This window comes from Protopterus annectens, chromosome 11.part0 (assembly GCF_019279795.1).
Source record: "Protopterus annectens isolate FY-2018-M chromosome 11.part0, PAN1.0, whole genome shotgun sequence".
In the NCBI taxonomy this organism is placed as follows: domain Eukaryota; kingdom Metazoa; phylum Chordata; order Ceratodontiformes; family Protopteridae; genus Protopterus; species Protopterus annectens.
In genome coordinates, this window is record NC_056745.1 from 750,614,735 (window position 1) to 750,638,048 (window position 23,314).

The window sequence follows — 23,314 nt, forward strand, 5'->3', positions numbered from 1 at the left end:
GCTTTCTGAGTTCTTGGGTCCAGAGTTAAATCATGATTTCTGATGATTGCATGCTGTTCCAAAGCCTGGATGGGGTTTCTCATGGAACAGTCATACCATCCATTTGAAGATGAGTTCATCTATTACCCAGTTTAAGCATAACCTAATAGGAATAGGAAATTTACACCGGTCCTGGGACCCTTTTCTCTTATGGGCAGAAGTTGCTTATAAATTCCTATTTGGATACAGGACATCATTATTTATTTGGGAAAACTTGGCTAGGCTTAGAAAGCTCCCCTCCTGACTTGTTAGCCTAGTAAAAATCTATGAATCAATGAAACAGAATGAAGTTAAAGCCTTTTGGCAATGGACAATATGCTATTGTAAGGTCAAGGCATACTCTTAAGAAATGCAATTAGAAGAATGTCAGCAAAGAAAGTTTCAGTAACTCAGGATAGTGATTGCATAGTTTGAAATGAAAGGCTGCTACCTGAGAGAATGGCATCTTGGCCTAGATGGGTTTATCAACATGACAAAAATTCATATCAAAGTCTTAAAAGGAAGCATCTTAAATGTTGTCAAGTTAATAATTTATTTGCATTTATGCAAATCAAGACAAAAAAGTCAGGAAATCTGTTTTGAAGGTAATTGAATACAATAGAGTTAATGGCAGTTCAAGCAAGAATCTGGCAAATTTCAAAATTGATCAGTGTAATACAAAGAGTAGTTTGTTTGTGATTACTGTATAATTGTATGTTGAGACTATACAAAATGTATACATTGAGCTTATTAACCCATCATGTCTCCAGTGTGAAAAAGCACTTGACTGATAGATTTATACCTGGGTTGATCATAATATCAATACTAAAATAATAAATAAATAAAATAAACCAGGTGCTCCAAGGGACTAGAACTTGTATCCACAAAGCTTTTATTGTCTTACACCTTACAAAAGTTTAAAAACAACCTGTTTGTTTTTTTACAACAGCAGTTTGTTTTTAAATTTGTTTTTGTTGTAAGACAATAAACGCTTGGTGGCTACAAGTTCTGGTCCCTTGGAGCACCTGGTTTATTTTATTTCTGGATTACCTACTGGGTTTGTTACCTTCTTGTCTTTTACTACAATGATGTCAATACTGAAAGCCCATTTAGCCAACTTAGCTTGAGAAATCCCATTCTGGCATTTAATACTTCATTATTGACTTATTCCGGGCACAAACTGAAATTACTGAGTCAGCTTATAATGTACCTGCATTCATAAACGAATAATACATCTTAATGTTTCAAGCTGTATCAGTTTAGCAACCTAATATGTCAGGAAAGTTTGTAAATTATTGAATAGGCACGATTTACTTAATCCATGGTGTGCAAATGCAGGACCAATACAGTAGAGTTTATAGTGCAGTCAGTAGCAATGATTAAGACAATTGCAAATACACTAATTCTAACAGTTACAATGATGATCCACAGAATTACAAAGCTGTTAATTTTTGTGTTCACAAATGCAATAATTCATACAGTTGTGCAGTGACTAAAGCCCAGCAATATTATACAAAATGGAGTAATGCAGGATGACAAAGTAATTCACAACATTTTCAGGTGAGATTAAAAATATAACTCTGACACAATACTTACAGTCAAAAACTGTCATCATTTCTTGATCACACACAAAATAACAGTATTTGTTGAGAAATATAATGTTGACTGGATGGCCAGGAGATCATAAATAGTTCCATTAAAACTTCAAGTCTACTATACCTATTGTGATGAAATTCATAAGACAAAAGCACTGATTTTCAGGTCTAATAGAGTGATTGTTCCTAATCAGCTATAGCAACTCATACTGAGAAAATACATAATGCACATTTAAGAAATGACAAATGCAAATAAAGGGAATGTGATGTCTCATTTTGGATAGATATATCCAAGAACTGTCAAATCTGTAACATTGTCAAAAAAGCATCTCCAAGGGTGTTAAGATTTTTCATGATAATCCAGAGCTGTTATAATTCAGAGGCAGTCGGTGTCTTATATTTATTGACTTCTGTTTTTAGTATCATTAGGTTCTTAAACTCCAATGCACATCATCTCAGAAAGCCATACCACTGGGTAAGTTAGTTTTTTTTATTTGCAACATTATATCCCTGTCACAGATAACAGCCAACAGTTTGAAAACAAAATATAGAGTTCTAACACATATCGTATTTATTAAGATATAAGCAGTTAAATGGGAAAGTTGTCACAGTTCTTCAAACTGTAATGGAAAATGTTTGCCAAATCAGAGCAGGACTATTATTTTGCATTTCTTGAGTATAGAAATAATCCTTTTCAACTCATACTACTTTTAACTTTGCAACCGTTTATGGGAAGTGAATAAAACCAAAGCTCATGCTCATACCATCATTATCTTTTTTTTTTTTTTTTTTAAACATGCACCAGATATTAATTTCAAGCTGCTGTCAAGCTGTTCAGCAGAAACAAACTTTGGTGACCACCAAACCTTGGGGTCACCATAGATGATAAACTCAAATTCAACTTGCACATCTACAAAGCATAAAAAAGACTCACCAGAAACTTGGTCTACTGTATTGCAACAAAATATTTCTAACTACGAATGCCAGACTCTCCCTTGGACAAGCTCTTCTCCTCCCCTCCCTTCTATATGCTGCCCCAATACTCACCAACATCCAAACAACTACTTTAAACAAACACCAACAAACTTACCACAAGATAGCTAGATTTATCACAAACTGTCCATACAATACACATCACTGCCTTGCCCTAAATACTCTTCACTGGTTAGAATTCCACCATCTTCTACTGCTGTCACAACTTCAAATGTTACACTTCATTCTTTACAAACCTTCATCCTGCCCTGCTCTCTCTTTCTTCATCTCTATCTACACTCCACCGCAGATTCTCCGTACCTCTAATCAGCAACTACTACAAATCAACCAACCCAAAAAAATAACTGGCAAATGCCTATATAAACACACTGTCACTGAAGCCTGGAACAAACTCCCAAGAGACATTTGTTCCATCATTCACCCATCCCACTTTCAAGAAAAACTCAAACTTCAACTACTCAACTCCAAAATATGTCTTTGTCAAGCCCCTACTTAAGCTCCCCACAACTCTACTATATCAAAAGATAACCACAAAGCCTTCTTTAGCTATGTTAAGAATCTAAGTGGCAACTCGCAGATATGCACTGAACTAGTGCAAAATAGCACAAAATATACTGAACCTACTGATATTGCCAACATCCTGGCAGATAGATTAAGTGCAAACTTCACCCTCCTCTCACCCCCAAAAGGGCCCACAACAGTACCGGAAAAGTGTAGTGTCCTGGAAATCACAGATGCACCCGTGAAAACAGCCTTTAAAAAGCCAAAAACACATCATCAATGGGGCCAGATGGTGTCCCAGGCTGCGTCTTGCACGAACTACAGAACAAACTAACCCCCCACCTAAACACGCTGTTCAACCTCAGCCTCTCCACAGGCTATATGCCCATAGAATGGCGCACAGCAATGTTATTCCACTCCACAAAGGAAGGGCCACAACTGACCCTGGTAACTATCGTCCCATAAGCCTGACTAGCCTGGTCTGCAAGGCTATGGAGCGCATCATCATGGAACTCATTAACAAAGATATTGGGAACCTCCAAACACTTGACCCAACCCAGTTCGGCTTTGTTAAGGGCAAATCATGCTTACTAAACCTGGTTCACTTCTTCAAGACAGTCACCAAGGCCATAGATGAGGGAAAGGTTGCTCACACAGCCTCTACCTTGACCTCACCAAGGCTTTCGACATCATTCCCCACTTGGGTATTGCAGAAAAACTCACCAGCCTGAACATAAACCCCTACATCATGAGATGGGTCACCAACTGACTTACAGACAGAACTCACACGGTAAAAATAGCGGGCTCCAGGTCCGACTCTAAACCAGTCACAAGTGGTGCCCCGCAAGGCTCAGTCATGGGACCCCTACTGTTCGGCATATACTTCTCAGAAGTACAGGCAAACACAGGAAGACTATGGCTAACCAAGTTCACTGACGACAGCAAACTGGGAGCCATAATTGACTCTCCAGCTGACATGGACATCCTCCAAAAGGGCATAACTGAGAAGGACACCTGGTGTCAAAGTCATGGCCACAAGCTAAATGCCAAAAAATGCATAGTCATCCCATTTTGGAAAAACAAAACATCCACGAATTACCACATAGGTGGCAGTCCCCTTAATACAGAATAGGTAATAAGAGATCTGGGGACACAGGTAGATAGTAATCTCTCCTTTGGCAATCATATTGCCAAAGTAGTTAGGCAATCCTTCTATGTGACCCATCTAATTACTAAAGGGTTCATATCTAGAAATAACAAGGTTATAGTGCCCCTTTACTCATCACTCATCAGACCCATCATAGAGTACAATGCCCCATTTGGGATGTACATCACAAGACACTTCCAACAGCTGGAGAGACCACAAAAGTACCTCACCAGGGGGATTACTGGCCTCAAACATATGTCCTATGCAGCCCGACTAAAAAACTCCAGCTGTACTCAGTGGCATATCGCTTACTCAGAGGTGATCTCTGCCTAACTTACAAAGCCATGTCCAACTCAGAATTGATGGACATGCTCCACCTAAAGAAATCCAAGTCACTGCGTGCCACGTGCTCTAGTGAGCTAAACCTCGTCACAACAATAAATAGAACATACTGGAGGGATAGATTCCTGTCACAGAGACTCCCCATGCTTTGGAACAAAATTCTAAACTACATTAGGCAGAGCCTCTCACTAACACTCTTCAAGAGAAACCTTGATGAATGGATGGGTAACAGAAAATACACCCCTGTGATCACTTCATTGGCTCTGCTTGACAGAGGATCAGTTAATTAATCAATACGGTGGTGAAAGCTGACACACTCTGGCTAGGCTTATAAATGCCCTCGGGCAGATAGGCTAGTACTTACCTATTCACCTATGAACCTATATACATTTTTAGTCCCTCCACATACAGCTAAGTACTCCACTATTGTGGAATCTTATTAAACTCTACAATCAATACTGTTGGACTTAATTATTTTTGTAAATATGTAAATATACTTTTTAGTTTGTAAAAATATTGATATGTATATATCGTATGTTTGCATTTCTGCTTTGTCTCTCTAACATTCTTGTATAACTGATTTTAATCATATTTTTGCCTCAAATGTTTAATTCTCTGTAAACTGTTTGTATTTTTTTTTTTTTGTTTTGTTTTTTTTGGAGCTTTTCTCCTTTGGTCTCCACTGAAAATGGGTCACAAGCCCAGCTGGACCAACCCGGCTAACAAATGTCAACAAATAAATAAATAAATAAATACTATGTGCTATTGCCATTACTCTGAGTGGGAAAGATAGCTCACATTCAAAATCCAAATGTGGAAACCACCACAGCAACAAAACAATGTACCATTGTTCAGAGTAGATATAGGCTTCCTCTTTACAGGATTTGAAACTACCTGTGCAATTTAGGACTGTTCTTATCATAAAGTAATGAAATAACCTCTTATAGACAAAGTAAACTGGGAAATGTCATTGACTCTGCATACTGACAATGCTTTAGGATGTGATGTGCTATATCTAATATTCAGCTAACAATCCAAATGAAGAAACTATCATGCATACAGTATGGAACAGATGGGTCTTCAGAGCCCATCTCATCCACCACCACTATCAGCTGAGGACTCTAAGCTGGCCAGTTATACATTCTGCTTCAAGACTACTGCCTTATTTCATAGTGATTTTAATCTAAATATGGAAAAGAAATTGCAAGAAAACAGTTAGATGTAATGACCATGTCACATGTTATGCTAGCAAAGACTGACCTACAGCTTTATTGATGTACACTTTTATAACATTTTCTTTAATCTGTGTAATGATATATATGCATATCTTTGATGTCCCTATTCTATGGAATAGTGTATCAATGCCTAGAAGAATTAATGCAAGCATATGTCTTATTAAAAGAGCTGTAACCATAGAGCAGTGGACACTCAGTTACATATAGCTCATTGCATAAAGGATGTCATGTAAAAGTGTCTTTCAAAAGTATTTGTTGGCATCTTAGTATAGGAATGATTGCTTTTGTTCCATTTCTTGTTTGCCTGACTCTTTATTTATTTAGTTTGATACTTGTACTTTAAAGTTCACATATTCCAAAGAGAGCCATGGCAAGACATGAGTGGACCTATCTAGATGACTGAATTACATAAATCAACTTAAAATACACTTTTCAGCCACCAAAGCAGGACCGAAACACTAAATGTGGAGGAGTGTCAATATTCACCAGGGATATTCACACCACCAGGCTAGTTGCCCAACACAATGCATCTGAAATTCTCCAGGTGCAACTAACACTAGGTAAGACTGCAATCCAAATTGTAGCTTGCTACAGATCCCCCACCATACCCCAAGATTCTCACTACACCTTTCTAAACATACTGGAAAATATTAAGATAGAACCAAACACCCTAATACTGGGTGATTTTAACTACCCTGCTATTAACTGGGAAAGCTACTCATGTACCAACACCTTTGCCCAATGGTTCTTGGAATTCATAAATTCCAACGCCCTGGATCAACTAATCCATAGTCCCACCAGGGACTCCAATATCCTAGACCAGGTCATTACCAACATGGGAAATCGATGCTCCACACCTATGGTCACCCCCTCGTTAGTCACATCTGACCATAAGCTAATCACCCTTAACTTCCACATCCCACCCCCACCCCTGAGTAAGGAAACCTCCATAAAAAACTTCTCCAAAGCCAACTTCATGCTACTCAAGTCAGAAGTGACAAACTTCATGACACCCATGCAGACGGGAGCTGAAAGTTCAACTGCTGAATCCTACACTAAGGCACTGTGCGAGCACATCCACTCATGCATAAATCGTGCCATCCCAAATAGAACCAAGATGCTCTCATCCAAAAAAAATAAGCCAATTTGGTGGTCCCCTGCCATAAACAAACTTTACAACAAAAGGAAGAAACTGTTGCAGAAAAGAGGAAAATTCCAGGATGCAAAAAACTTCCTTACCAGCCTCAGTAAAGAACTGAGATCCCTCATAAAATCCTCCAAAGCTAGTTACGAAAATAAAATTGCCAAAGATTCCAAAGACAACAACAAGGCATTCTATAACTATGTCAAGAATCTAAATGGCAATGCTCAGATCTGCTCTGAGCTAAAACAGAATGGCATTAAATATACTGATCCCAAAGATATTGCCAATATCCTGGCAGATCAATTCAGTGCCAACTTCACCCCCCTCTCACCCCCTAAATGGCCCATCTCAATACCGGAAGATTGCCAAATTCCAGTAATAATGGCCACACAGGTAAAAAACGCACTCTCCAAAGCTAAGAATACAGCATCCATGGGACCAGATGACATCCCGGGCTGTGTACTACATGAACTACAATATAAACTGGCACCTCACCTAAGTGTCATGTTTAATCATAGCCTCACCTCAGGTTTCGTGCCCACTGAGTGGCGCACAGCTACAGTTATCCCACTCCACAAGGGGGGATCCACCTTGGATCCCAGAAACTACCGTCCCATCAGTCTGACAAGCCTTATCTGCAAGGCCATGGAGCGTATTATCATGGAACTTATATACAAAGACATTGGCAACTTTCAAACACTGGGTTTGTGAATGGTCGATCTTGTCTCCTGAACTTGATTGACTTCTTCGAATCAGTCTCCAGAGCCATGGACAAGGGTAAGGTGGTCCACACAGCCTATCTAGACCTTGCCAATGCCTTTGACACCATCCCCCACTCTGGAATCATAGATAAACTTACTAAGCTGGGCATTAATCCTTACATCACCCAATGGGTTGCTAACTGGCTTACTGATAGAACCCACACTGTAAAAGTAGCCAACTCCAAATCCAGCTCCAGACAAGTGACAAGTGGAGTACCTCAGGGTTCAGTCCTGGGACTGCTCTTGTTTGGCATCTACTTCTCTGGAGTACAGGCCAACACTAAGGGACTCTGGATAACAAAGTTTGCAGATGACTGCAAACTGGGAGCCATTATTGAATCCCCAAATGATGTGGATACTCTACAAAAGGGCCTTACAGAAACAGATGCTTGGTGCCAGAGCCATGGGCTCAAGCTCAATGCCAAGAAATGTATAGTTATCCCTTTGGGAAAAACATGTATCCGTGAATTACCATATAGGTGGCAGTACACTAAACACCGAAAGTTTGATAAGAGACTTAGGGACACAGGTGGACAATGGTCTCACTTTCGATAACCACATCGCCACAACAGTCAGGAAATCCTTCTATGTGGCACACCTCATCACTAAGGGCTTTTCATCCAGAAAAAAGGAGGTCATTGTCCCACTGTACTCATCCCTCATTAGACCCATTATAGAATACAATGTCCCGTTTGGTATGTACGTCTCAAGACATCTGCAACAACTGGAAAGGCCACAGAAATACCTCACTAAAAGAATCACAGGCCTAAAGCAGATGCCCTATGCTGACTGCCTTAAACAACTCCAGCTATACTCTGTCACATATCGTCTACTCAGAGGTGATCTTTGCTTAACATACAAGGCCATGTCAAACCCAGAGCTGTTGGACATGCTACACTTAAAGAAATCCCAATCCCTCAGAGCCACACGCTCCAGGGATCTAAACCTTGTCATCACAATAAACAAAACATGCCGGAGGGATAGGTTCCTGACCCAGAGACTCCCCAGACTCTGGAATAGATTGCCCATACATGTCAAGCAGAGTGCCTCTTTAGTTCTCTTCAAAAGGAACCTTGACGATTGGATGGGAGAAAGGAAATTCACCCCGGGGATCATGTCAGTCGCCTTGCTAAACAGAGGTCCAGGGAAGTAAATAGTGTGGGAAGAAATAGCCAGGGAATTGTTATGGCTAGGCTTGTATAGGCCCTAGGGCTGATTGCCTAGTACCAACCTATGAACCTATTACTATATAGTTCTATGGGTCTATCTGTAAGATACATTATCTGAAGGCAATAATACACAAGTTTTCATGACTTCTAATTGTCACACCAGTCAGTAGGCACAGACTGGCTCTGTACTTTTGCAATATTTGTGCTGGTAGTTAATATAAACAAAAGACTTCCCTCCTTTTAGCACTCTCAGTTCAACAATGTAATAGGTGCAAAGAATAAGACCCAGAAGGATGTTTCCATTATGACTGCACCCAAATGATATGGTGGAGATATTTATACCAGCGTATGAAAAACCTTAAGAAATTGTTTAACGTATACTAATTTAAACACAATCTCTGCTGATTTATTATTAGATAAAAGTTAACTTAGTATACAGACAGATGATATTATCAAACGTGATATTTCTCTTAAAGCCACATCATTTTCAGTGTGGTAAATGAAAAATGGCTATTGGTTTTATTATAGTTAAAAGATGAAAGTAGTAAGAGTTTTGTCAATATTTTTTAGAGCACTCAAAGTATATTTTTTAGTCTTTAAATCATTTTGGATACCTAAAACTACACTATTCATGGTCACAGAGCACATGGTGTTTACCGGTATACTAAATGAATATAAAACTGACAAAAATTTGACAAATAATCCCCGGGATTCATAAAGCTCGGCACAAGGACGGCATTAGGCTTGCACTGATCATGTGGCTTAGAGATAGAGCAGTAGCACCATATGCATATTAATGAAGGCGTGCTGCCACCACATCCACGTGCAAAGGAAATGTGCGCGAAAGCATGGAGCATGTCCAAGCGCCACACGGAGGCGTGGGTATGTCGGTTGTTTACATGCAACCTAAAATTCTGAATAGTACAGCCTGCCTCCAATAGTATTCACGGCTGACAGTTTCCGTGGATACTGAAACGTATGCAAAGCATGCGAGACAGTTTTGTGAACACAAACATAAGAAGCAAACACAAATGCACGTAGCTGAATATTGAGTCCCCATTCCTCAAACAAATGACATTTAAAACCCCATGCTCGTATTCTATTGCAGTGTTGATAGTTATACCAAGTGGAAGCAAAACGCATAGTGTTAGCACGCCGCAAATAGTTAAGTCTAGCCCAATGGTCAGGGTTACCACCTGTCCCACATTGTGAGGGACAGTCCCCCTCTGGGCAGTTGTGTCCATAACAAAATCATTATAAATGTAAAATATCCTGCGATCGTAGGACATAATTACGTCTCACATCTTATGTAATAGTCACATACAATAGTTATTTCTGTATGTAACATACCTACATGTTACAAGAAACAGAATAAGCAAGTAAATGAAACAGAAGAAGCAGCTAAACTGCTACAACAATAAGCTTACATTTAGGCATAAAACAAAAGTACTATCCGTTGTACTGACCATGGGTATGTGTGGGCCTGTAAAATCTGATGTGCGTCCCGAATGTATCCCATCCTGGCCATATGAAAAGGTGGCAACCCTACCAATGGTCAGAGCATTCACCCAAAATCAACCCATTGGTGGTCCAAGGCGTCCTTGTCAGGATGGGCCAAAGATGAACAGGTATTACCCGGGTCTAACTACCATGTCATGAAACATAAGTATTTGCATGTACCTATGTGCTTGATGTACAGCATATGGAAGGTGAAAAATGTAGGGTAGTCCTCACAACCATACAGGTATCAGAGATATGTAGTGTATGCAATGTGTTCCCTTGACCGTGTCATGGGCCATCAACCAGAGAAGGGATGGATGGAGTGTGTGGAATATGGGTGTGGGGGGGGGGCGAGTAATGTAATAATTCGCCAAGGGGAGACTGTGTTGGATGCACAATAGGTGAACTGGAGGTGTATGAGGGAGCAGTGGGTGAATCAGAAAGAAACACAAAGAACAAACATAAACATCCACAATACAACCTGACAGGCCATACTGTAGAACACAATCCTACAAACATATGAATATTAAAATGTGCGATACACATGTACAGAAACGTTACCAGACATACCCACATAATGGTCTGGACTGAACTGAGCCATCCAACCACAGCACAACTGGAGGCATAATTGAATACCCATCACCCCCTCTACAGCACACAACCCTCCCCATTCCTGAATGTCCACCAAATCCAGCCATACTCGGGCTGCTAGCTTGGCGCAGCCATATCTGCACATAGTGACCACTACTCATATCTAGTAGGCAGTCTCACCCTAGGCAGTCTCAGGATTGCAAACTATGTATCTCTTGTATGTATAACCCTATCACATTTTCATAAATTCCAAAAATATCAAAGTTTATTGGCTTGTTCAATTTTTGGATATCCCTCATGGGATAAATATCCTGTGTAAACATCAGACTTGGTGTCACGACACGATGTCCAGTCCTGTAGACATCTGGACACAAGTTGTATGTGCAGTAGTGGTTCATGAGACTGCTCAGCCTCCAGCTGATCATGCAGAACCTACTACCTGGGATTAAACACCTGACCGTGATGCACAGCTCCCCACATGCATTATCGAGAATATATACTTTACACATTCGCATAGTGGCAGTTGGATATAGGATGATTAAGGCACTGAAGTAAGCAGGGTACCTGATGTCCCACTTTGTGAGGGACAGTCACTGTTTGGGTAGGTGTGTCCTGACCAAAAATAATACAATGGCAAATGTCCTGTGATTGTAGGAAATAATTATCTACCATATTTCATGTAACAGTTGCATAAAACAGTTATTTCTGTATGTAAAATACGTAAATCTTGCAAGAAACAAAATAAGCAACTAAACTGCTACAAGAATAAGCTCTCATCTAGGAAAATAAGTAAAGTTCTAAACCCTGTACTGACCATGGGTATGTGTTGGCCTGAAAAATCTGGTGTGTCCCAAATATACCCTATCCTGGCCATAAGAAAAGGTGTCAACCCTACCAATGGTCAGAGCATTTGCACAATAACTGGCCAACCTTTTAATCCCCCCTAATACCAGTGACCTTTGGAGGAAAGGTGGTGAATTACCCTGAATGAATAATGACAATAGTTAAGAGTAATAGACGTCTTTTACTTCAGAAAATAAGTATTAATACATATGCTCTGATTCTGCAACAGTTCAAGTTAATAGTACTAATATTCTAAAAGTGACCATGATTGTCCCTGATTTGTCCTTGCTTCTCCCTGTTACGCTGAAATTAGTCCCTGAGTGGTTGAGAGGTCTGTGCACATATGTACACCAACCAACTGTCACATTTGTTGCCAGTACTGTTGAATACTTGTAGTGAAGTCATATATCCTAGCTACCATCCATGCGGAATGTACCACGGATGGTGTAGTGGTCAAACTGGTGACTAAGGTGTGTCTGATTCTGGGTCCAAGCCATGCAAGGGCTGCTGATTTTATGCGATGTCCAGAATAATATCCGTCGGATATAGGGAGGTAAAGCCAGCGGGGATGCGCGGCAGACATTCAACAGTATGGGAAATGTAAATAGGTATGTAGGTGTATATGTATGTGTATGCACAGAGATATATATATATATATATATATATATATACACACATATATATCTATATATATATATATATATATATATATATATATATATATATATATATATAAATGAACATGGTCACAATAAAGCAGTCCTAATGAATGTGAAAGTAAACACCAGCGGAACCCCCACCCCCACACCATGTATTATGTAGTGCTGACGTATCAAGCCAGTCGGAGGTGGGCAAACCTCTGTGTCTGTAAACACAGGTAGAATGGTAACATTCACACATATATAGACACAAAAGAATGTATACATACATATATATATATATATATATATATATATATATATATATATACATATGTGTATATGTATACATATATATATATATATATATATATATATATATATATATATATATATATATATATATATATATATATATATATATATTATATACATATGTTACTGTAAATATACACAGGTACATACAAAGGTTACGTTACAGCAATTATGGGTAACATATGGTCAGACCGGGCATATGTTAGAGGGAGGTCCAATAAACAAATGTCTACCTCCCACACCCCCCCAGCTAGGCCGGTGAGATGTACGGACACGCAATAAAGGTAAATACACCACTGCTTTCCAGACCACCTGCAGGAAACTACCAGTGGGAGAGATCTGCAAGGTCTACACTTTAAACATGGATCACGGGGTCCCTTGCGGGACAACAAAAATGTGCCTTGTAGGCAAACCAGTAATGATTGAGGCGACCAGGATGTAGCTGTACACGGAACAGTAGGTTGTGCAAGTCTGATAACACATGGGTTGACAAAACGTACGACATGTGCCCCGACACGGGCAGAGTGTGCAGTGTGTAGGGTTGTGTTCATACCCCAGCTGCGCTCACAGTAAGGATGACTGCTGTAGAGGGGTGTCAGATAGGAGAATCATGGGTATGCAATAATGGGCCTTAATGTGCAGGTGACGGTTGGCAGAGATGTATTAGGCCTGCCCCGTGGAAGTAATTAATATTCCTATGTGGGTATAGCAGATGCCCATACCTCTCAAACCTTAAGAGCACATCTACTGGATAGACCGTAAACCACTGGGGGAACACATAGGGACTATATCAGTGAACACTACCCGATTATCATGGACGTGATTACGAATCAGAATCTAGCACAGTCCCAACTAAACCCTTCTAGAACTAGTGATATTAGGTGGACAGGTGGCAGAATACACGTAATGACTAATGACAACATGTATGAGTCATAAACAGCATGTACCTCGACAAATGTGTATGAATACATATGCTCTGGGACTGTCAATGTGTTAGGTTAATAGTATCAATCATCTAAATGTGTCCCTGAGGGTGTTATGCAGTGTCCCTGATTCAGTGTTCATTCTCCCCCATTCGTATGTGAGGTTTGCTAGTGATGGAAAACGCATATTCCGCCGACTACCTTAGGTAGATGACAGCATAATAGGTTGGGGTTAGCATCTGTTCATCTTTGTGAGGGATACTCCCCTTTGGGCAGTTGTGTCCTGCAAAATAAATGTTATTATGGCACATGGCCTGTGATTTAGGGCAAAGAATCCATATATTGTCTGTAGTAGTTGCATAAAACGATTATGTTGTATCTGAAACACCTAAATGTTATAGGAAACAGTATTAGTAACTATAATGCTACAAGAATAACCTTTACTTATGCAAACCAGTGAAGTAGTCTATTTTCTACTGGCTGTGGGTAAGTGTTTCCTTGCCAAATCTGACATCTCTACATATAGGTCCTATAGGGCTGCCACCTTTCCAAATGGCCAAAGTGAGATCTGCTCCGTAGAAATGTCAGACATACCAGGTCAGAACATACCTACAGCCATGCATAGTATAAAACTATACGTATTAGCACAAATAAAAACTTAGTCTAGTGGCAGTCCAGTTTCTTATGCTACTTCACATAACATATAGAAGTGTCATATATACAATAACTGTTACATGCAACTATTAGAGAAACGTAGAATATAATATTGTCCTGTAATCAGGACATTTGCTATGTCTTGATAATTTTCGCATGACACATACGCTTAAGGAGGGACTGTCCCACGCAAAGTGGGCAGGTGTTAATCATAAAGTCTCACCTCAGCCAATTTAAAAGGTGGCAAACCTACAATAGGTATGCAGTAGCATGACCCGGCAGATGGATGTGGGTCCCAAAAAACATTTACTTGCCTGCATTGCAGAGTATCGGTTCCCATGTATCAGCCAGATGGGAGCAGATTGTATGAGGAACATGCATATAATATGATTAACTCACTGGACAGGCCAACGATTCCATACAGTCGAACGCCATGCCATCGCCTAATGGTCAGCCATACCCGATACTGTAGTCATGTAGTCCGATGTAATAGGCATCACAAGGGATCACACCCATGCAGCGTGAGTGACACATATAAGCACCAATGTCGGTGCATGTGCAAGTGAGGGAGCGAGCGGGTGTAAGCGTGTTTGGCTACCAGTATGCGATTATTGCACTGGTAAAGAAATGTAGAGTCTAACCAAGTGTAAGAAGCTGTGACCAGAGGTCAGCAGTGCTTAACACCATGCAAACCCACGCACATCTGCTCCCAACTGCTTCAATGTGCCTTACTCACTCTGTATCCAATGGGCTTGTTCTGGCCACAAACAAATAATCGTCCTTTCAAGTGTTGGAAGCAACACCCTGCACACACAGCTAATATGAATTACCAATGCACCATGGCAAATATACAGACAATAAACAGTACCACACACATACCACACAGCACAGTCATCTAACAGTATAGCAATGTACTGGCAGATATGTCCGGACCACTGGTGTTTGTAGACCTGGCCGTCTTGTGTTTACATGTGTGAGCATGCCCAGTATGACCATTCCGCATGTTGTCGACTGACATTGCCATCATACCTTCATGTGTTTGAGCATGCCCAGTATGGTCAACTGTATCGCATGTGTTACAGTCAGTACTGTGGTGCCAACCTCTGTGTTGTACACTGACAGGTGGCATGCTATGTCTGCAGGGTATCTATCGGTCATGTGGCATTAACTGTTGCTACATTTCTGCACAGTGTGGGGGGGGCATCTGACTGTATCCACATTCCTACACAGCACCGGGGGGGGGGTGCACCTGACTGTTGTTATATGTGTACGTTGGAAGGGGGGTATACCTGACACTTGTACACTTTTGCTACTACTGTACTGATATGTCAGGTACTCCATTTCAGTGTGTAGACCTACCTATTGTGCTGGCTAGAGGCATACCAGTGTACTCCAGATCTTAGCTTTAATTACCAAGATATTAGTTCCAGACGTCCTAGCCTTCACAACGTACATCCAACTGCTTGGCCTGCTGTAGTCTATCTGTGTGGGTCTGTGGGAGGGGTCATCCATTGGGCATTTTCAGAGGCCATAGTACAGCATTTGTCTGTGTTGGCCCACACCTGTCCAGCTGGTTGAGACTTGTGTGGGCTGTATGGACACACATGATGCTCAGCCCATTACCCGCACTGGGTTATGACACCTTGTGTACTACTGGCTACTATGGTGACCTGGTATGTGCTACAGATATCATGGTGCCACTATGGAAGTCTACTGTCCGCTGCCTTAACATTCGGCCACCAAATTCACTTGCATGCTCACATCCATACCATAGCTACAGGTAACAACACATTCCAATACAACTGTCAGTTGTAGGTTGATTGACTTACCTTGAGGGTGTGCCAGACCTGAGGATGGTGCTGGAGGGCTGCCTATGTTAGATGCACACAGTGCACTTCCTATACATGGCTGAGCACAGGAAGTGCCATGTTTGGCATCCCTTTTACTGTCAGTGTGAGTCAGAGAGGGTGACATTCCCTGGGTACCTGCTGTGTCAGTGCATATGCCATGCATTGCCTCTTTGCCAAGGCCAGGTCATACTGGGCATGCCTCCTTCCGCCTACTGGGTCTGGCTCAGGTTGTTCCTCCTCTGAGTCACTCTGTGCCTGTACAGGCATTGGCATTGGTGGGGGGGCTGTGTGGCCCTGCCTCATGCTGTTCCTGCTGCAGCTGTTTCCACAGGATCATATTGAGTAGCATAGCACATACCATAACAATTTGTGTGCATGTAGCTGGTGAATACTGCAAGGCTCCACTGGATGTGTCCAGACACTGGAACTGTGACCTGAGCATCCCAAACACATGCTCTAATATATGTCTGGCCTGTGTGTGTGCCTCATTCTGGCGTAGTTGCTCAGGTGTGTGTGCATTTCTGATGGGTGTCATCAGCCACGGCTCCAGTGGGTATCCAGCATCCCCCACTAGTTGACTGTAGGGGATGTCCATATTGGCAAAGCTGTGGTACAGCTGCATCAGATGCCATATATCAGAATCATCATAGCTTCCAGGGCAGCCAGCACACACATTCAGTATAATGCCCTGTGCATCGCATACGACCTGGCAGTTGATGTAGGGGATGCCCCTGCGGTTAATGTAGGCCCTACCCTGCTCACCGGGTGGTGCTTTGATGCATACGTGCATGCAAGCTATAGCACCAACTACCCAAGGGTAGTCTGCCATTTGGTGGAAGAGACGCATATTGCTGGTCAACACCTCACATGTGTTGAGGAAATGTACATGCTCATTGGCATGTGGTGACATGGCATCCAGGAACTGGTGGAATACCTTGGATACAGATGCCTGTGAGATCCCCATGATATCCCCAGCTGTGCTTCGGGAGGTACCTGTGGCTAGTATACCTAGGTCTACACATATCTTGGTATCCACTGGGATGGGTTCCCCTCAGCCTGTTCGATGTGTCAGGTGTGGCAGGCACAGCTCAACAATCTGATGTAGGAGGTCTCTGTCCACCCCATAGCACTCCACTATCCCCAGATCATGTAGCCCCTGGTAGGTTACCCTGGGTCTTTACAGTCTTCTCTGTCTCCTCACTGAGGGTTGTTCGGCAGCATTCACATCCTCACTACCCTCAGCCTCCTGCACATGTTGGTCTATGTTGCCTGCTGCAGTCCTTCTCATTTTGTAACATTGTTTTGTAAACTTTCCCTGCATGTATACACCGGTGGTGTAGAGTGTAGAAAAACTCAAGGGTATGGTGCTTGCTCACTTTATCATAGTGTTCTGGGCCGGGCTGGGCATGTAATCTGCTGATTGTGATAATTATCACCTGTTTGCTCAGCTTGTTTACCTTGACTACTCTCCTACTGCTGTTGACCCTCCCAATTGCACTAGGCAGGTATAGACACACCACTAGCTTAGGCATGCTAAGCCAGGAGCAATCTCGAGACACAGGGTTCCAGCCTATGTACAGTATGCCTGATGCACCCCTCCATGCTTTCACCTATATTCGAGTCCTGCACCCGGCGATCTATACACATACACTCTTGGGATCTGCATCACACCCTGGGGATAAACGGGATTCACTATTTTCCACCTTGTTTGCATAGTATTGTCTCCTAATGCATAGTTACATGACCAATACTGAGCCTCCCCAAAAATAACTACTGCTTACTGTCACGCAGACCCGCACACAACTGGTTAAAAGCACCTTACTATCACTGTATTCAATGTTCCTTGTTCTTCCCAGCAACAAAACAAATAGCCTCTGTACGGCTCAAACCCGGGACCCTGCACACTACAGATGATGTGGTTTACCACTAAGCCATGGCAGATATACACACATCTGAGGTTATCACATACAGATCATCCAGCACAGGCAATCAACAGTATAGGACATGCATTCCATCGTGTAGATTTATGTGTGCTAATGTCCACATACACATATATATAAATATATATATTTATATATATATATATATATATATATATATATATATATATATATATATATATACACACACACACATATACACACACATACATAGATTTAGAATACATATCTGAACAGCGGACCACGTAACACCAAAGCATTAGACAAGAATGAAAAGGAAACCACATGTGCCTCCTGCATTATGTACTGGTGTTAATATCAAGGCAATGTGTGTTTCTGTGCATCACATGAGCTCAGACTGTATTAAGGGTAAGATTAGGGCTGCTGACATTACTCACCAGACCTATTGCCGAATGTATGTGTATGTCTTGCCAACCCAGTCTCTTGGTCGATTGTGACATTTATAGCCACTATATAGGAAAACAACAAAACACGCTCCTCAACACATGCAGTAGCTAGCCACTCACAGACACCAACACATAGGATATGACTACCAAACAAACACACCTGTTATGCCTTGGAATAGAACACCTACCTGTCTATTCTATAACACTACAGCATTATGCAGTTACAGAACGCGCTACCGAGATTACCGAGAAACCACACTCCAAGAGGTGTACTTCTAGGTGGGTGACATCATCAGCAATGGCAAAGTCAGCAATAGGGATTGTATGGAGTGTGAGCAGTCTAAAATTATTATTCTGTCCCCAGGCAGACAGAGAAACACAGGTGTCATGTCTGGGGTTAGAACACACACCTAACTACCTTATCACACTACAGCATTATGCAGTTACAGAACGCACTACCAAGATTACTGGAATACAACACTCCCAGAGGTGTACTTCTAGGTGGGTGGCATCATTAGCAATGGCAAAGTCGGCGATATGGATTGTATGGAGTGTGAACAGTCTAATAGCATTATTCTGTCCCCATGCAGAGGGAGACACACACACAGTTGGCATGGCTGGGATTAGAACACAGACCTAACTACCTTATCACACTACACAGTTACAGAGCACGCTACCAAAAATATTGGCACACAGCACTCCCAGAGGTGTACTTCTAGGTGGGTGACATCATCAGCATTGGCAAAGATGGTGATAGGGATTGTATGGAGTCTGAGCAGTCTAAAAGCATATTTCTGTCCCCAGGCAGACAGAGATGCACACACACACACACACACACACACACACACACACAATTGGCATGGCTGGGATTAGAGCACCGACTTAACTACCTTATCACACTACAGCATTACGCAGTTACAGAACGCGCTATTGAGATTACTGGGACACAGCTCTCCCAGAGGTGTACGTCTAGGTGGGTGACATCATCAGCATTGGCTAAGATGGTGATAGGGATTGTATGGAGTGTAAGCAGGTCTAAAAGCATATTTCTGTCCTCAGTCAAACGGAGACAAACACACGCCAGTGGTGGGATCATCAGGACAACTGCCTATCTACGAACCACTATTACAATACTACATAGATACGAGCCAAGCCACAGACACTACACCTTTCAATACTGTCAATATGACCTTCTAGGAATGCGGACATCGACATGGATTCTGGCAGTTACGATGTACATACCTGTGAACCTGTGGATTCTGGCAGTTATGATGAACATACCTGTGAACCTGTGTGTTCAATGTAGGAATCCATCCTGAAGTGGGGTATGGCCATCTGTTGACTGGACGACTACTATCGCTATACAGGGTTACAATGGCCATGCCCATACACATAGAGGCACATAACCGACAGAAGGTGTCACTGGGCATGCTCACACAGTAGTACATGGCTGTTTGGAATGCACTATGTGTCCATCTACACAACTTTATACTGGGCATGCTCACACACTTAGTAGCACAGGGCCCCTGCTGTTTTGTATGCACTCTGATTCTAAACATGGAAGGGCACAGTGGTCATGCCATTACAGTTAGATGTGAACAACACATTGTAATGGACTCCAGTGTCGATAGTTGTCATTGTTAGCAGGAATACTGCACTACATATATCTGACACCGGTCTTCTACACAACGTCTGCTACTGTCCGTCACCTTAGATGTACCAATCTAAACCTGGTACACTACTACCACCCGTGGTGATGTGCTGCCAGGAGTGGCTACTTCGCCCATATAGTGCCATTCATAGTCAAATGTCCTGAGACCAGGTTAACACCCTGACACCTAGAGGACAACTTCATTGTATGTGTATGCTAAACATTGCTAGATGTGTAGCATTCGTAATCACAGCTGCCCAATGTAGATCCAAGAATGGGAAATACTGACATATGTGCAGTGAGGAACACCTGGCTGAAGGCTCAGTTGTGCACAATAGCACTACCACTGTATATCTCGGATACAGACATGTGGGCCATAACACAGGTACGGACCACTCCAGGTAGTGGTGTCCCCACGTACATGAAGGCCACTCACATGTACTGACCAGTACACCCTCAAAAGGCATCACAGATGTGTCAGGTGAAGATCACAGTGTCAAAAGCCGCATTCTAGGATGTAGTCCTTAGACATCACCATGTCCTTGGACCAGCAACACACATCAATACATGTGGTAGAACATATAATAGTACAACACCATGTGACCCATGACCAGTGGACTGTACCTAGATCTACATCAACTGCGCAGACTACCCATGTACTGACACAGTTGCATCATGTGTTATGCAATGCAATGATACCACTGTTCATAACCAGGTTGACTGTACACATAGCAGTGGCCCTGGGTCATATACAGCAGTAACAGATGACTGTTGCTGTACACCAGTAAAGACCCTCATGTTTGGATATGACATACATGTACCTGCCGTGGATATGTACATGCCACACACACACACACACACACACACACACACACACACACACACACACACACACACATACACACAACACATATGTACATAGCATAGCTGTTGCTGTCCTTCATGCAGACAGGTGGCTACAGCAATTACACACATGCACATGGAAGGTAGGTCCATGGCTTTTGAATGCTAACAGTACATAAGGTGTGATATTAATGTTGACTGAGTTAACATTCCCTCTGTACTTATTACCCATGACAATTATCATATCATACAACAGTCCATGTGTCATGTATGTCATCACACATGTCCACCAATTACAATGCTTACAAACATGGCTAAATGACAGGAATGTAGGACCTACACACATGTACATGTAGGGGTGTGTGTTCAGCTACCATGCATGTGCAGTAGCTGATGTTTTCGGTGACATGTGTCTTACGACAACATGCAGTTGCAATGCAGCCCCATCATTGCCAACTGTATATGGTGATATACTGACAGTACAGTAAGATGTACATCAGGTATGGACGGATGTGTGGACATAAAGAAGTGGTGGGTCATCTTTGCAGATGGATGTTTGCTGAAGACAGCTCACAGGTGTGTCACAAGCCATCCTACAATAACATGTGCAAACACTAAGCTATGTTTCTGTTAATTGAAGGGGACACATACAACCTACACAATGGTCAGGGTATCACTGACTTAAATCACTTGACACCTGTAACACTTAAGACCTCCCGTGTGCATATATCAGCACAATTGCCAAAGGTAGCATTGGTACACATTGTAATGGGGGCAATACTGCTGCATGTCTGTCATACATATTATAAGATAGCAGGTGTTTGATTCACTGTACTGCCGTGTGTGTTTGCTTGTGTGTCCATATATGCCATGTATGGTGGGGAATACATCCCAATTGTTACTCAATCTCCTGTACACTGTTGTAGAGATCTGTACATATTGCATTGTAGAAAGCAAGACATAGGCAGAGGTGGGGTGTGTATCACACACATGTGAGCTATCTGTATATGCATGACACAGGTGCATTCAGTTGTGGACTCCACAGTGTGTGTGTGTGTGTGTGTGTGTATATGTATGTATGTATGGCTGTCTGGATGTAGGATGTACTTACCATAGAACAGATAACCCTAACCCCCCCGTGAGATGCATGCTACAACCAACCATGTTGATGCGATCTTAGGCATTTACTGACTACCTGTATGTGTGTATTCTCTGTCGGCATCATAGTGTTGTTGACCCCATCATTGTGGGCATGTTACTGTGTGTCTGAATACATGTGTGTGAATACCTGTGTGTGTGTGTGTGTGTGTGTGTGTGTGTGTGTGTGTGTGTGTGTGTGTGTGTGTGTGTGTGTGTAGTTGTGTGTTCTCATCCTGTAATGTGAATGTGTATTACTGCTACACAGTGAGGCCTCATGTTATCAACTGGCCTCTACCCTTGTCATCAGCTAGACTGCTATGTAATCTCCCCACCCCATGTAACTGTACCTGTGATGTCACCCGGTATGGATGTCACATCTCTAGCCACTGTAGCTTAGTACACAGCTCTCATGCTCCTGGATCAGTAGATGTGTAGACATCTTTGGAATGTCAGCCTTTCTAACAGTGAGATTGAAGCTACGAATAGCATGCTGGTATTGCCATACATACCTGTGAGTAGTCCACATTTTCACATGGGAAACTAACTGCAAACACTGACACTCAACGGCACATGCAATTAGACCTGAAGGAGGGAAGCAGGACATCATGACCAACATGCTGTTACTGTTGTTACTAAGACACATACTGTGAACAGAAAACAATGCATTCTAAACCTGTACTACATGGTATGTCTGCTGCGTGTCAACAGAACACAACAATTGTAATCTATACTTATCTCCCCATTCTGTTCAGCCTGTGCATCAGACTATATGAGCATGTCCCTGCACCGACGGTGTGGATGACAGGGATACAGCACAGGCATCATCAGATGCACAGGGAGATAATGTTTGCCATGGGCCTAGGCTGCACCAGTGGATGACATCATGTGTGTGGGTTAGGGCCTGTGATCTAATTGGCCATGTGTGGTTGTTATGCATGTGTGTGCTGCAGTGATGTTTCTGGTGTGTGTGTGTGTGTGTGTGTGTGTGTGTGTGTGTGTGTGTGTGTGTGTGTGTGTGTGTGTGTGTGTGTGTGTATGTGTGTACACAGTTCTGCCATGTGTCTGGCCTACACAGGGGTATTATTGAAAGATCCAGACTGTACAGACCAGGTTT